Raw genomic sequence first — 16628 nt, 5'->3', positions numbered from 1 at the left:
CATTTCTCTGAGGTTACTGCTACCCATATGCAGTACTTTGCATTTGTCAATGTTAAACTTCAGTTGCCACTTCTCAGTCCATCTGCCCAACTTTTCTAGATCTTGTTGAACTAGCATACTGTCATTACTACCCTGCCAACCTTTGTATCATTTGCAAACTTCGACATTAAGCCTGATATATCTTCATCAATATCATTGATAAATATACAAAACAACAAAGGGCCCAACACCGAACCCTGGGTGACTCCACTAATAATATTAGTCCACGAAGAGCAGTGTCCATTGATTACCACTCTCTGTCTTCTCCCACTCAACCATCCTTTTATCTGTTGTAGCAACTTGCCCTTAATGCCATACTGCTCCAATTTGTACAGTAGTCTTCCATGTGCAACAGTATCAAAAGCTATCCTGAAATCCAAGTATATGATATCAAAATTATTTTTTGTTATTTTTTGCATCCAGTTCCTTTGTGACCACATCATAGTATCCAATCAAATTGGTCAGACAAGACTTCCCCTTAACAAACCCATGCAGTGTCTTAATTATTACTGCGGTCTTGTCTAGATAATCCTGCAGTGCTTCTTTAACTGGTGACTCCATTATTTTCTCCAGAACAGAAGTTAAACTAACAAGTCTGTAATTACTCACGTAAACCTTTGATCCTCCTTTGTGAATTGGAGATACATTTGCACATCTCCAATCCACAGGGATCTCCCCCGAGTCCAAGGATGCTCTCATAATCATGGCTAAGGGTTTGTTTACTTCCTTTGCTGCCTCTTTTAATATAACTGGATAGGTCCCATCCACCCCAGGTGCCTTTTTTCTTATGTTTAACTTCAACAATTTCTCATCCAATTTTCTCTCGGTTATTACAAAATCATTTAGCTCCCCGTTAGAGTTTAATAAGCTTCTGTTCTCCACTTCCCTACATAATTCCTCTTGTGAATGTAGATGCAAAATACTCATTCAGTTTGTCAGCTATCTGAGCAGGATCATCAATGGTCAAATTATTGATATCAAGTGGACCAATCTGATTCATCCTCTTACTTCTAGAGCTTATATAAGTAAAGAAGTCTTTGCTGTTTTTCTTTGTATTCTTTGCCAAAGATTTCTTGTAATCTGCCTTTGCTTGTCTAACCTCCTTTATCACTTGATTACAGACTATCTTATATCTAGATTAGGCTTCTGTGTCGCCTAATATTTATTTATTCCATGCATTTATATTTATCTCATTAATTCATCTGACATTCACTTAGGTCTAAACCTGGAACAGTATTTCTTAGTTGGTACGAAAAGCCTAGTAGCTTCCAAGGTTAATAATTCCTTGAATGCTTCCATTTAGAATTTGTTGTTGGTAGCATTACCAGCTGAACCCACTGTATAGAAATTAAAAATGTCTGAGACCACTGTAGTCACCTTTATGAAAGCAAAAACTCATCCCTTTACCCCTGACGATCGTTACATCTTTGAGTAAACCCCACATCAGCACACTGTGATCACTGCCACTTAGTGGATCCGTAGCATTAGCGTTAGTTGAGGCATATGATACAAGACAGCAAGCTTATATAGCATCAGCAAAATAAAAAAAAAAAAAAAACCTCTTCTCATTTCACCTATCCGGTGACTCCAAATATTTGTCTAGTTCAGCCTTAAATTTATTTAAGCTGTCAACTTAAAGCTGTAGCAGAGAAGAAAAATGCATGGGATACATATAAATTAATGGGTGACATTGAAAGCTTATGATAGTTATAAGCTGGTCTGTAACCAAGTCACAAAGGAGATTAGGCAGGCAAAGGCAGATTATGAGAAATCTTTGGCAAAGGATGCAAAGAAAAACAGCAAAGAGTTTTTTACCTATGTAAACTCTAGAAGGAAAGGGATGAATCAGATTGGTCCACTGGATATTGATGGTTCAACTGTTGATGATCCTGCTCAGATGGCTAACAAACTGAATGAGTATTTTGCATCTACATTCACACATGAGTTATTCAGGAAGGGGAATGCCAGAGGTGAATTAAACTCTGGCAGTGAGCTAGATGATTTTGTAATAACTGAGAGGAAAGTGGAGGAGAAATTGTTGAAGATAAACATAAAAAAGTCAACCGGGGTGGATGGGATCTATTCAATTATATTAAAGGAGGCAGCAAAGGAAGTAAGCAAACCCTTAGCCATAATTACAAGAGCTTCCTTGAACTCAGTAGAGGTACCCATGGACCGGAGATGTGCAAATGTAACCCCAATTCACAAAAGAGGATTAAAGGGCGACACATAATTATAGACCTGTTAGTTTAACTTCTGTTCCAGGGAAATTAATGGAGGCACTGGTTAAAGAAACACTGCAGGATCATCTAGACAAGACTTCAGTTATAGCTCGGACACAGCATGGTTTTGTTAAGTGGAAGTCTTGTCTGACCAATTTGATTGGATATTATGAAGTGGTCACAAAGAAACTGGATGCAGGGAATAACTTTGATATATATATATATATATTTGGATCTTAGAAAGGCTTTTGATACTGTTGCACATGGAAGACTGCTGCACAAATTGGAGCAGTGTGCCATAGAAGGCAAGTTGCTGCTATGGATAAAGGGATGGTTGAGTGGGAGAAGACAGAGAGTGGTAATCAATGGACACTGCTCTTCATGGACTAATGTTATTAGTGGAGTCCATCAGGGTTTAGTGTTGGGTACATTGTTGTTTTCTGTATTTATAAATGATATTGATGATGGTATATCAGGTTTAATGTCTAAGTTTGCAGACGATACGAAGGTTGGCAGGGTTGTTAAAGACACTAAAGACAGTATGCCTCTGCAACAGGATCTAGAAAAGTTGAGCAGATGGCATGAGAGGTGGCAAATGAAGTTTAACATTGACAAATGTAAAGTACTGCATATGGGAAGCAGTAACCCCAGAGTAACGTATCAACTGTGTGGTACTACACTGACAGTGTAGTACCACACAGTTGATATGTAGAGAATAAAAAGGACCTGGGGGTAATTGTGCAGGCAATATGAAGTTTTCTGAACAGTGCAGATGGTCTGCAAGAGTAGCTCATGGTGTCTTGTCAGTGATATACAAGAATTTTTCTAGCAGGGATAAGGAGGTGATTATCCTCTTGTATAAGGCAATGATCAGGCCACACCTTGAGTACTGCATACAGATCTGGAGGCCTCATTTTAAGAAGGAGTAGAGCTGTTGGAACGAATACAGAGAAGGGCAGCAAGATTAGTGAATGGAACGAAGGGTTGCTCTTACAAAGAAAGGCTTAAGTTTTGCAGATTACAGTGTCTGGAGACTAGGCACCTGCGAGGTGACCTGATTGAGGTGTATAAAGCCTTGAATGGTTTGAGCATGCTCAATGCTGATGGGATTCTTCCTCTTGCTCAGAATAATCACCTGAGAGGGCATAAATTCAAATTGAGGAAAGGCGGTTGTAGGATAGATGTGCAGAAGTTTGCCTTTAGCCAGCGGGTAGTTGATTGGTGGAACGGACTTCCATCTTTTGTTGTGGAAGTTGATAATGCCTCTACTAATGCTAATCTTCCACAACAACAGATGGAATTCATTTCCAGCAACCAACCCACTGGCTAAAAGCAAACTTCTGCACATCTATTCTACAACTGTCTTTCCTCAATTTGAGTCTATGCTCCCCCTCAGTTCTTAATCTGAGCAAGCGGAAGAATCCCATCAGCATTGAACCTGCTCAAACCATTCAAGGCCTTATACATCTCAATCAGATCACCTCGCAGGTGCCTAATCTCCAAACACTGCAATTTGTGGAACTTAAGCCTTTCTTCTTAAGAGCATCCCTTTGTTCTCCTCACCAGCCTTGTTGCCCTTCTCTCTACTCGTTCTGGCAACTCTACATCCTTCCTAAAATGAGGCTTCCAGACCTGTATGTAGTACTCAAGGTGTGGCCTGATTATTACCTTATACAAGGGGATAATCACCTCCTTATCCCCGCTAGCAAAATTCCTATATATCATTGACAAGTCTCCATGACCTGCTCTGCCAGCCTGTGTACACTGTTCAGAGAACTTCATATCTGACTGCACAATTACCCCCAGGTAATTTTCATTCTTCACTTCCCTGAGTGTAGTACCACACAGTTGGTACATTTCTCTTGGGTTATTGCTACCCATATGCAGTACAGGGGATTCTTGTTATCCGAGGATAACTGGTTCCAGAAAATTCCACTTAAAACAGGAACCAGATTTTCGTAATGTGTATTATGTACTTGTACATACTAAAAGTAACAGTAGCCCCTGGCCGTTGGCCGTGATGGGACAATTGCAACTTTACTTAAATCTATATATGTATTAATCTAGTTGCAATAAAGATGTTCTCTCTCTCTCTCTCTAAAAATTGAATTGAAGGAACTGAAAAATTAGATGATTATTTTATTAGACATTTTTTATTATAATATGTTGCGCAACTGTATCTGCCTTTTTATATCTGCCTTTTTATATCCCAACTGTATCTGCCTTTTTATACCTTGACCAGCACATCAAATTCATTGAATTTATTTACTATACTCCCAGCATTGGTGTACATGCAAGTATACACAAACCTGTTCTTCCTCTTAGTTACCCGAACATAGCCCATATATTTACTTGTTCCATGATGACTCCCAGCAGGCCTTGAAATCCTCAGCACCTTGCTTTCCAGGTTGCTGCTCATTCCAATAGAAGCAGTGCAAGAATCACTTTCACCTCTGCCTGCGGCTACTGTTAATCTATTAGTCTGTGAATCTTCCCAAGCTAGTGGTTTTCTGACCCACCTAACACTGCCTCGATGGCAGCAGCAAATATCCTTGCACCCTTTCGATTTAAGTATGTCCCGTCCCTGTAGAAGCCATCTGTCCTGTTAACAAACACAGACCATGCCGAGAAAAATTCTACCTCACGAGCCTTGAACAGTCTCTCGAGGGCTGAATTGATTGACAAGGCTCTCATCATATATTCCTTCCTTTTGTGTCTGGACAGACTTGTAGACACTTTCAAATTTAACCGTAACTCTCCACTTGTTTTCAACATTGATCTGTACTTGTTAAATAAGTTTGCAGATCCCCTACTCTTAATGTCATTAGTCAGGCAGACAAAATTCAATAAGTTAACTCTTCCCACGCTTACTTCCATCTACATGCAGGTAACTAACATTATTATTTGCAGATAATGCAACGGATTAATGTCATATCTACTTCCCTAAATTGTATTATAATGTATATATTATGGCTAAACATAAAAACCTGTATGTGTAGAATTGTAACATGATGTGTAATTGTAAGAATTACCTTTGAAATCTGTGCATAAAAATTGTCTGCAAACAACTGATATGTAAGTGAAGGTGAAAATCATATTGGCCAGTGTTATCATCAGTGACCCTTCATGCATTATGAATTTCCACATAAAGAAATCAACTAATGTCATTGATCATAAATATAATCATGTGGGATTTACTGAAAGATATATCTGCTGTCAATGGTACTGGTACTGTTAAAGCTAGTGTTAAAAAAGGTAATGCAGGATCATCTTTACAGAAATTGTCAATGCAGTTATACTGAAATCACACCATAGATTTATTAAGGGAAGATCTTGTGTGAACAATCTGATTAGCTACTATAATGATATATAACAAAGGAACAGAATGAAAAAATTAATTTTGATATTATATACTTAACTTCAGTAAAGCTTTTGACATTATTGCACATGAACAACTGCTGTACAAACTGGAGTAGTCTTGCATTGGGGGTTGGGTACTGTTATGGATAAATAGATGGTTGAGTGGCAGAAAACAAGGTGATTATAAATGGGCACTTCTATTCTTGGACTAGTGTTATTAGTGGAGTCCCTTAAGGTTCAGTGCTGGGTGCCTTATTTCATTATTTATTAACAATATTGTGAAAACATATCAAGCTTCTTATCTAAGTTTGCAGATGATACAAGGGTCAGCAGGGTTGTTAATAACAGTAATCATGGCTTGCGACAAAATTTTGAAAAATTAGGAAGATGGGCTGAGAAATAGCAATTGAAGTTTAACATTGACAAATGCAGAGGTACTACACTCAAAGTGGTAGAGAATGAGAGACATGGGTTCTTGGAGCAATGCAAACAGGCTGCTAGGACAGCCCATAGGGTTCTGTCAATGATATACAGGACTTTTGGCAGCAGTGACAAGAAGGCAATTATCCCATTGCATAAAGAAGTAGTTAGACTACATCTGGAGTACTGCATACAGTTTTGGAAGCTTCATTTTAATAAGGATGTGGATCTGTTAGAATGGGTGCAGAGAAGTGCAATAAGATTAGCCAGGGGATCACATGAAGGCACTCATACCATAAAAGACTTCACTTCTGCAAATTGTAAACAAGAGACCTGCAAAAAGAGCTGATTGAAGTGTGTAAAGCATTAAATGTATACTAAATATATTTGATAAGCTTGCTTTCTTACATCATTTGCAACTATTAATACTAATAGTAAAATGTCATCGGCCAATTTCTGAAACAAACAAACTGATTTTATTTGAAGAAAACAAAAATGAACACATTGGTTGTAGGTGATGTTCGTTCTGCAGTATGTGCATTTAGTTTTACAAGTACAGTTTGTCTCCTTATACTTACAGTCGTGTTAATTTTTTTATTTTCTTCAAATAAGTTTGGTTTACATTTGTTTCAGAAATACAACAGTGATGTTTTTGGAATACATTCAGGACAGGGATAAACTTTACCATTGAGAAATATGTAGTTGATTAGGCAAAATTTTAATTTTAGGTATCCTAAAATCTGAATGGTATTACTTAGTTCACTTTTAGCATCAAATTACAAAATTTCAGCTGATATATGACAAAAAAAAGGTCCAGATGACAAATATCTTAAACTTGAATATAAACAAGACAGACCATGAAAAGGCCCACATTAGCAACCTCATAAGATGATTTCTTTTTTTTAGTCACTATTCATGATAGTGAGTGGTCTTCTGTCACATGTTTTTTTGATCATGTGTTGTGCTGCTTTATAGTGATGTTTTGCTGTGATGGTTCCTATAGTTTGATAAAGGAGCACTTTGTTGAAAGCTATTAAATTTGTATTGTTTTTGTTGCGTTTAATTTGTTCTTTGCATTTTATGTTTTATGATTTTAATTTTTGTTTTAACTGTATATATTTTATTCATTTTATAATTTAATTATAGTCTAATGTAGAGGTTCCCAAACTTTCTCGGTTCACAGCACCCTTACTGTCCCAGTAATTTTTTCACGACACCCCCTAAGGCGCCTCCGTAGCCAGGTGGGAAGGAGCAGCAGTGGGTAGCACACGCTTCTTGATTAGACCGGGGTTCGAGCCCGTCACCACCAAATACGGAGATGCGGAAAGGTCAGGGAATGACCACCGCACCGGAGCAAAATGGCCTTAGTTGCTAATGCTCCTAAAAACCAAATAACAACAACGACACCCCTAGGCCAAAAGAAATACCTAACACAGTGGTTTTCGACCTTGTAATAATCTAATTCTATCTGTGTATATATTAAAAAAAATATGTTATACGATAGTTATTATAATAATATAATTATAAACAAAATTTCAATTCACAATACAAATTATATATACTTATATAATAATTTTATTCTTTATGTACAGGTACTAAATAAACATCAATTATAGATCACCACAAAATTAAAAGGATACGGCATGATGGATACCATACATCTTTTTATAATGAAATAACGGTCAACCCTTCCCTATCTCTTCCATCATGCAGTATGATTGATGACTTTTGAGGTTATGATGAACGTCGTGGCGAGATCCAATATTCCTTACATTTTGAAGGTACAGCTCTAAAACGGTGTTCGCAGGCCGGCCGCTAGTTAGTTCACCGGACCGAACCTATTGGTAACTCTCTAGGAGGCTTCCGGATCAGCTAGTGTATAATCTTGCTACCTCTACTCTGCCAGATAGTGACTGGAGGGAGTCCGAGTAGTGTGTATGCGGGGAGCATTGTCGAGGCCACATTATGTCAAGGATCTGGGTATATTCTTACCATGTGTACGCCATATCCAAAAATTTCATTACTTCATACATCATGTCCCACCCACTTTTTCTTACTATTGAATACATCATGAATTGTCAAACTAATAGAGCAAGCTTATCTGCGAAAAGATCTAAACATCCCAAGCACTTCCTAATTCATTTCACAAATATACGTGGTCTCAATTCTAATCTCAACGATGTCCATTTCCACTTGCAGTCTGCCAAATCCCATGTACTTTTTCTGACAGAATCTCAGTTATCGGTTGATTCAACTACTGCTCATCTCAGATGCTCAAATTATTCGCTGTATGATTCCTTTCACCTCAAAGGTGGTACTTGTGCATATGTCCGTTCTGATATTCCCTGTCAGAGACTTGGCAATTTGGAATCTCCTCTCTTTGATCTTCTCTGGCTTAAAATCTCTCTACCTCATTGTGTCAAATTCATCTGTTGTCTCTACCATTCTTCCAACTCCACTAACCACTTGGAGCTCTTTGACTTCCTCTCTTTGCAACTTGACTTTCTTCAGTCCAACTTTCCTAACAGTGAGGTAATTTTCCTTGGTGATTTTAATGTTCACAACTCCAGCTGGCTTAAGTTTTCTAGTCACACCGACCCAGCAGGTCGAGATGCTGAGGCTTTTGCACTTACTAATGACCTAGCACAGATTGTTCATTTACCTACAAGAATACTGGACAATCCTAATCATACAGCCAATACGCTTGATATTTTTCTCACAAACAACCCTTCTAAGTACACGGTCGAAGTGAGAGGTCCTTTAGGCACTTCAGGTCACAACTTGGTGATTGTCTCTTCTCCAATGGAACCTTTATCTCATGGCTATTCCCAACCTCGTGTTCTTTGGCATTACAAGAATGCAAAATGGGATGACCTGCGAGATTTCTTTTGTTCTTTTCCTTGGTCGGATTACTGTTTCAAAACTTCTGATGTCAACGTTTGCTCAGATCGTGTCAGCGAAATTATTCTTGCAGGAATGGAATCCTTTATCCCACACTCCACTTTAAAATCTCATCCTTTATCTAAACCTTGGTTTTCCAATAAATGTGCTAAGGCTGTTCAAGAGAAGAATGTTGCATATCGTAATTGGCTTGTTTCAAATTCTTCAGTTTTATTTTCTGCCTACGAAAGCTCGCAAAAATTGTAAAGCAGTTATTAATCAGTCCAAACTAGAGTTTGAACAGGCTAAGAGTAGAAAACTTGCTTCTTGCCCTAATGGTAGCCGAGCATTCTGGTCTCTTGCCAAAGCTATTGGCCGCAACTTTTGCCCATCTCTGCTCCCACCTCTGTCCGAACCAGATGGTTCTGTTATCACTTCAGCCAAGGATAAAGCTGACCTGCTAGCATCCCCTTTTTCTTCCAACTCATGTATTAATGATCTTGGTAAAACACCTCCCACCATTCCCAACATGCTCCATTCAATGTCTCCTGTGGTCTTCCGTCAAAAGGATGTCAGAAGGATTTTGATGAATCTTGATGCTAAGAAAGCTCCAGGTCCCGATGGTATTTCTCCACTTGTTCTCAAAACCTGTGCTATTGAACTTACTCCCATTCTTTGCCGCCTTTTTTCACTTTCTTATTCCAAAGGTGTTTTTCCTTCTGCTTGGAAATTTGCTCATATCCAGCCAGTTCCTAAAAAGGGTGACAAATCCCTCCCATCCAATTATTCTACTCTTTCTAAAGTAATGGAGAAATCAATTAACCGCCAACTCTTAAACTACCTAGAAACCTTCCATCTGATTAACGATCGCCAGGATGGATTCTGTCAGTGTCGATCCACCTGTGATATTCTGGCTTATGTTACCCATTTATGGACTAATTCAATGGAAAGGTTCAGTGAAACACAAGTAGTTGCTCTTGACATCTCAAAGGCATTCGATCGTGTTTGGCATAAAGGTCTTCTAAACAAGCTTCCATCTTATGGTTTGCCAACTGTTTTTAGTAATTGGTTATCCAGTTTTCTCTCTGATCGCTCACTGAGGGTGATGGTAGATGGCTCTCTGTCTTCTAACTTCTCCACTAATGCCGGTGTTCCTCAAGGTTCAGTTCTTTCCCCCACTATTTTCCTCTTGTATATTAATGACCTTCTTCCATTGACTGGAAATGCTATCCATAGTTTTGTCGATGATAGCACATTGCATTCCATTTTGAGAAACCTTGTCCTACTCAATCAGCTTAAACTTCTCGAAAATCTGCTACCAATTCCTTAAATTCCTATCTTCAGGTAATTCTCCAGTGGGGCAAAGACAACTTAGTTGATTTCAACCCTTCTAAAACTCAGTCTTGTCTTATATCTCGCAAAAAAGGATTCTTCTGCTCCTATGCTTATCTTTAGTGGCAATCCAATTTCTAGGCAAAATGATATATCTCTTTTGGGGATTACCCTGACTTCTAATCTCTCTTGGCACAAGCACATTACAAATATTGCTTCCTCTGCATCTAAAAAACTTGGTTTTCTCTTTCGCTCTTAGCGTTACTTTTCTTCCAAAGAGCTGCTCACTCTGTATAAATTGCAAATCCGCCCTGCCATGGAATATTGTTCCCACATCTGGGGTGGTGCCCCTAAGCTTCTTGATTCCATTCAGAAGAGGGCAGTTAGGTTAATTAATGATTCATCTCTAACAGAGTCTCTCCACTTGCTTTCTCATAGATGTACTGTTTCTGCTGCATGCCTCTTCTACAGGCATGGGCACTGTTCTTCTGAATTGGCTTCTATAATTCCCGCTCTCTCTTTCAAAACAGTCCGAACACTTGCCGCCACCAGCCAACATCCATTTACTGTCCAACTTCAAACACACAGAACCAACTTTTCATCTTCCGCATTTATTCATTCAACTGCCGTTTTCTGGAACAACCTTCCTTCATAAGTATTTCATGAAAATTACAATCTACAGAAGTTCGAGTCCAATGTCAACAAATATCTTCTTTAGTCTTCTCAACCTCCAACCCAAGCACGGTACTAAATACTATAGGTTCTAATACCTCTCGTGTTTGGGGTTCACATAAAAAAAAAAAAAAAATTACATGGCACCCCTGGAATGTTGTTGCGGCATCCCAGTTGAAAACCACTGGTTTAATGGCTGTTGGTTACTGTGGCTTACCAGCCCAATATTAATTAAAAATAGCAAGTTTCTTTTTAAGTAACTCACCTCATGAAAAAGAAGCTCATACTATTTTTGATATTAGTTTTAATATGTTTAATGAAGACCTTATTTCTATATTTTCTATCAGTTGTGGCAACTGTTTTTTCATTATCACACACTCTTTTTCCTTGGGCTTTTTTCTTGGTGTATTCTAATACTCAAAGTATGTCTTGTAATCATTATGTTTTTACTTCTAATCACATTAATAGTTAAAGGGAGGAAAAAAGCAATTGAGAAGAGGTAATCAAGGAAGATAACATGTCAGTAATGGCATAGTTAAAATTTTTGGACCTCTGTACAAAGACTATCGAAGTATCCCCTCTATTTTTATTAATATCAAATGCTATAGCTTCCTTGTAAAAATTATTATTTATAGTGTTCAAGGTTTAGGCCTAAATGGATGTCAGATGAACTGAGACATATGGCAGAGAAGAAAAATGCATGGGATACATAAATTAATGGGTGACATGGAAGCCTATGATAGATACAAGTTGATATGCAACCAAGTTACAAAGGAGGTTAGGCAGGCAAAGGCAGATTATGAGAAATCCTTGGCAAAGGATGCAAAGAAAAACAGAAAAGAGTTCTTTACCTATGTAAACTCTAGAAGGAAAGGGATGAATCAGATTGGTCCACTGGATATTGATGGTTCAACAGTTGAGGATCCTGCTCAGGTGGCTAACAAACTAAACAAGTATTTTTCATCTACATTCACACATGAGTTATTCAGGAAGGGGAATGCCAGAGGTGAAATAAACTCTGGTAGTGAGCTAGATGATTTTGTAATAACTGAGAGGAAAGTGGAGGAGAAATTGTTGAGGATAAACATAAAAAAGGCACCTGGGGTGGATGGGATCTATCCAGTTATATTAAAGGAGGCAGCAAAGGAAGTAAGCAAACCCTTAGCCATAATTATGAGAGCTTCTTTGGACTCAGGGGAGATACCCATAGACTGGAGATGTGCAAATGTGACCCCAATTCACAAAGGAGGATTAAAGGCTGACACAAGTAATTATAGACCTGCGAGTTTAACTTCTGTTCCAGGAAAATTAATGGAGGCACTGGTTAAAGAAGCACTGCAGGATCATCTAGACAAGATTTCTGTTATAGCTCGGACACAGCATGGTTTTGTTAAGGAAAGTCTTGACTGACCAATTTGATTGGATACTATGATGCAGTCACAAAAGAACTGGATGCAGGGAATAATTTTGATATTATATATTTGGATCTTAGAAAGGCTTTTGATACTGTTGCACATGGAAGACTGCTGCACAAATTGGAGCAGTGTGGTATTGGAGGCAAATTGCTGCTATGGATAAAGGGATGATTGAAGGGGGGAGAAGACAGAGAGTAGTAATCAATGGACACTGCTCATCGTGGACTAATGTTATTAGTGGAGTCTCTCAAGGTTCAGTGTTGGGTCCATTATTGTTTTCTCTATTTATAAATGATATTGATGATGGCATATCAAGCTTCATGTCCAAGTTTGCAGACGATACAAAGGTTGGCAGGGTTGTTAAGGACACTACTGGCGCTATGCTGCTGCAACAGGATCTGGAAAGGTTGAGCAGATGGGCTGAGAGGTGGAAAATAAAGTTTAACATTGAGAAATGTAAAGTACTACATATGGGAAACAGCAACGTATGAACTCAGTGGTACTACAGACAGTGGTAGAGAATGAAAAGGACCTGGGGGTAATGGTGCAGGCAGATATGAAGTTCTCTGAGCAGTGCAAATGGGCTGCAAGAGTAGCTCATGGTGTATTGTCAACGTGGGATGGAAGTCTGTTCCAACCACCAACTACCCGCTGGCTAAAGGCAAATTTCTGCACATCTATCCTACATCTATCTTTCCTCAAACTGAATTTATGCCCTCTCAGGTGATTATTCTGAGCAAGAGGAAGAATTCCATCGGCATTGAGCATGCTCAATGCCGATGGAATGATATATAGGAATTACGAAGAAAGGCTTCAGTTTTGCAAATTACAGTGTCTGGAGACTAGGTACCGGCAAGGTGATTTGATAGAGGTGTATAAAGCCTTGAATGGTTTGAGCATGCTCAATGCCGATGGAATTCTTCCTCTTGCTCAGAATAATCACCTGAGAGGGCATAAATTCAGATTGAGGAAAGACAGATGTAGGATAGATGTGCAGAAATTTGCCGTTAGCCAGCGGGTAGTTGGTTGGTGGAACAGACTTCCATCCCTCGTTGTGGAAGTTGATAGCCTAAATAAATTTAAGGCTCAGCTGGACAGGTATTTCGAATGAACGGAGGGGTGAAATGGAAGTGGGTTTTTTTTTTGGCTGATGCTGCATAAGCTTGCTTTCTTGCATCATATGCCTCTACTAATGCTAGTGTACATTTTAAGTATACATTTTTATAATATTTATGAAAAATGTTTATTGGAACAGATGTGGCCCCCCAACCCATCTTCATGGGGCCTTACATTTTGCTAATTCTTGCACCACGATAGCTATGCTTCTGTATGTCAACATGATGGCTCATTACTGAAAGTAATCAGCCATCATGCTAATATGCAGAGGAGAACTATTGGTGTTTCTCAATTTGTGAGATATAGAAAAAACAAAGAAACCCAAAAGAATGAATTTAATCGCATATACCTTGTGGCACCTCCGTAGCCAGGTGGGCAGGAGCAGCAGTGCGTAGCACACGCTTCTTGATTAGACCGGGGTTCGAGCCCGTGACCAACAAATATGAAGGATGCGGAAAGGTCAGGGAATGACCGCCGTATATTCCCAGAGCAATATGTCCTTTTCTAATGCTCCTAAAGAACCAAAACAACAGCAGCATATACTTTGAAAAATGAGAAAAAAAATCAATTAAATATTTATACTAGTTTTATTCCTTTATTTGAGAAATTAAATTAATTAATCATAGAAATGTTTCAAATCAAATCTGTAATATGATGACTATAACCAAATAATGAAAAAATCATTTTTTGTTTCAAAAGAACCTTGATACAATAGTAAAAATTACAATATATGCTATTTTTGAAATCATGCTTGCAGAATTATGGAAAGTGTTATCAGAATAAAAACTAGGCACCCTTCCGAGATATACTGATCATTATTAATGTTTGTTAAAGAGAAAGGCACATTCATGTTGAATCCAAATGTACTTTAATTTTAGGAACAGGGACCTTGGGTTGCAGACATATTTTTCTGATATGCTTTGAATATTTTTCTGATATGCTGATTTTTATGTGATGTTATTAATTGTACTAGTTGAGAGGACCCTCACAAGGGATGAGGAGAGATGAATATTTGAAATTCATCTATGATTTTTAAAATATCATAGAAAATAAAAGAAAACAAAGATTGTTTACATATCCTAATTTTGCTGTATACTGCTGTTCTCATCTAAAGTATACTTCTTGGATTCAGCATATCAGTTGAATACTTTCCATATTTATATTTTTTGCTTTAAAGCATTAGTAAGATTGAATTATTTCTTCTTTTTTCTCTAGCTTCCTTAATATTTATAATTATGGCAGTGATGAATTATATAGCCAGTATTGTTCTTTTGGGAATATCAAGTATTCTGGGTAAGTAGTTAGTATTAGTAGTGGCAAATGAAGCAAGAAAGCAATCTTATAAAGCATTAGCCAATAAAAAAATATATATATATAAAAAAAAATATATATATAAAAAATATATATATATATTATTTTTTAAGGATTAAATTTAACCATAATCTGTATAATTAAACATTAAATCAAGAAAGTGTTTTATCATTTTACTAGCTAAAAATATACAGCCTATAGTTCATTATATGTGTTAACATAACTTTATTGCATTAATCGTTTCTTTCTTTCTTTTCAGTCATGTTGTGAAATATTGAACCGCTTTTTTTTTTTTTTTTTTTTTTTCAACTGAAGGCTGTTAAAGTAGAAAACTAAGTAAACATAACAAAAAATATAACTGGAAAAAAGATACTTCACTTCATGTATAACACAAAAGAAAGGAACATTTGACGAAATAAAAAGGATAACTGCTTTTCTGAGAGTACAGTTAAATTTACGCATAGATATTTAAAATTTAGAGAAAGTTGTATATATAATAATATATGATTTTTTTAAAAATTGTTTAAGAATTTATAATTTATTTTTAAATTGTTTTAATACTAAATTGAAAACAATTTAGGATTAAAAAAACCAGCCCATATACTATGGTCTGTTTTTCAGACCACTTTCTTCTGCCAAAAATGATAAATTGAAAGATTTTAATGGCTTACATAATCTGCTTCTTCTTCTTCTTGTCCAACTGTGTGCACAAAAGGGTTGCCATTGGAGTTATGCTGATCGGTGGTTTATATCATAAGATACAAAACTGTGTCTAGACCAGCGTTTCTCAACCTTTATTAGACAATGGAGCACCCCAAGATATTTCATAATTTAAGAGGAGCACCAGAACAAATATATGCATATACATCTGTTTTCTATTTTTTTTTACATTTTATTTGCATAAATATTACATTATCATAAAAAAAATTCAAAAAAAAATGACGTGTATATGCTCTTACTCATATGTACACAGAAAATACTTGTTAATAAATTATGTAAAATGTATTCCTCAGCACTGAAACCCTTAGTCCAACAATGCTGTGATCAAATTATTACATAAAACAAATCAAACAATGTTTCAAGTACAGTTAGTACAAGAGCAGGAAATACTATAAACATAGTATTGCTAAATAGGTAGAATAAGGTAAAGATAATCAAATGGAAATAATGAAAGGATAATCCAAAATAGAAAAATACTATCGTTAAAAATAACAAAAATTTAAAGAAACATTGACTAGAGATGGTCTTGATGTCCAGATGATTTCTCAGCTTGCTCTTTGTTTCTGTAACTACAGAAAATCCACTTTTACATGAATATGTTGATGAAAACAGGACTTTCAGCACCTTTCACTTAGCTGTGGAAATTCACTGTGAGCTTTAATCTAAAAAGTTTCAAGAGGAAAATTCCTCTTTAAAATTTTTAATGTGTGGTCTGAGGAAAGATCAGCTAGTATCTCCTCTTCTTCTAGTGATAAGTTTTTTTTTTTTTTTTTATTATCATTAAATGGATCAAATATCCATAAAAAATCTGCTCTTGGATCTTTGTTTGAAGGAAAATAGTCATAAAATTTATCACTAAGTCTGTTCAAATGATTAAAAATGATCAGTTTTAAGTTCTGCATAATTAAATTCATTGTTTTTATCTTTCACTTCATTCAGCACTTCTTAATACAGAAAACATATTAAAGTAGTCGTCATTGGCTCTGTTAATCCACAACTTTAATTTCTTTTTGAACACTTCTATTTTACTATACATGTGAAATACATTTTTCAGTGGTCCTAGTAAAATTAAATTTAACTCATTCAGATTCTGGAAAATGTCCGCAAGATAGCAGAGTTTCAAGTACCAATTTGTCAGATC

At 36.9% G+C, this 16628-nt stretch overlaps 1 long non-coding RNA gene across 1 annotated transcript in view; it reads left to right on the top strand.

Annotated features, from left to right (window-relative positions):
• LOC150077231 (uncharacterized) overlaps positions 1-16628 on the top strand; it is a 59280-nt gene that overhangs the window by 22314 nt on the left and 20338 nt on the right. The window contains exon 2 of the long non-coding RNA XR_016547741.1: positions 14672-14749. This is a non-coding gene — a long non-coding RNA (uncharacterized LOC150077231). The remainder of the gene's footprint in view (positions 1-14671; positions 14750-16628) is intronic.

This window comes from Mastigoproctus giganteus, chromosome 12 (assembly GCF_048544385.1).
Source record: "Mastigoproctus giganteus isolate SK-2022 chromosome 12, ASM4854438v1, whole genome shotgun sequence".
Taxonomy (NCBI): domain Eukaryota; kingdom Metazoa; phylum Arthropoda; class Arachnida; order Uropygi; family Thelyphonidae; genus Mastigoproctus; species Mastigoproctus giganteus.
This window is presented reverse-complemented; position numbering and strand designations above follow the sequence as displayed.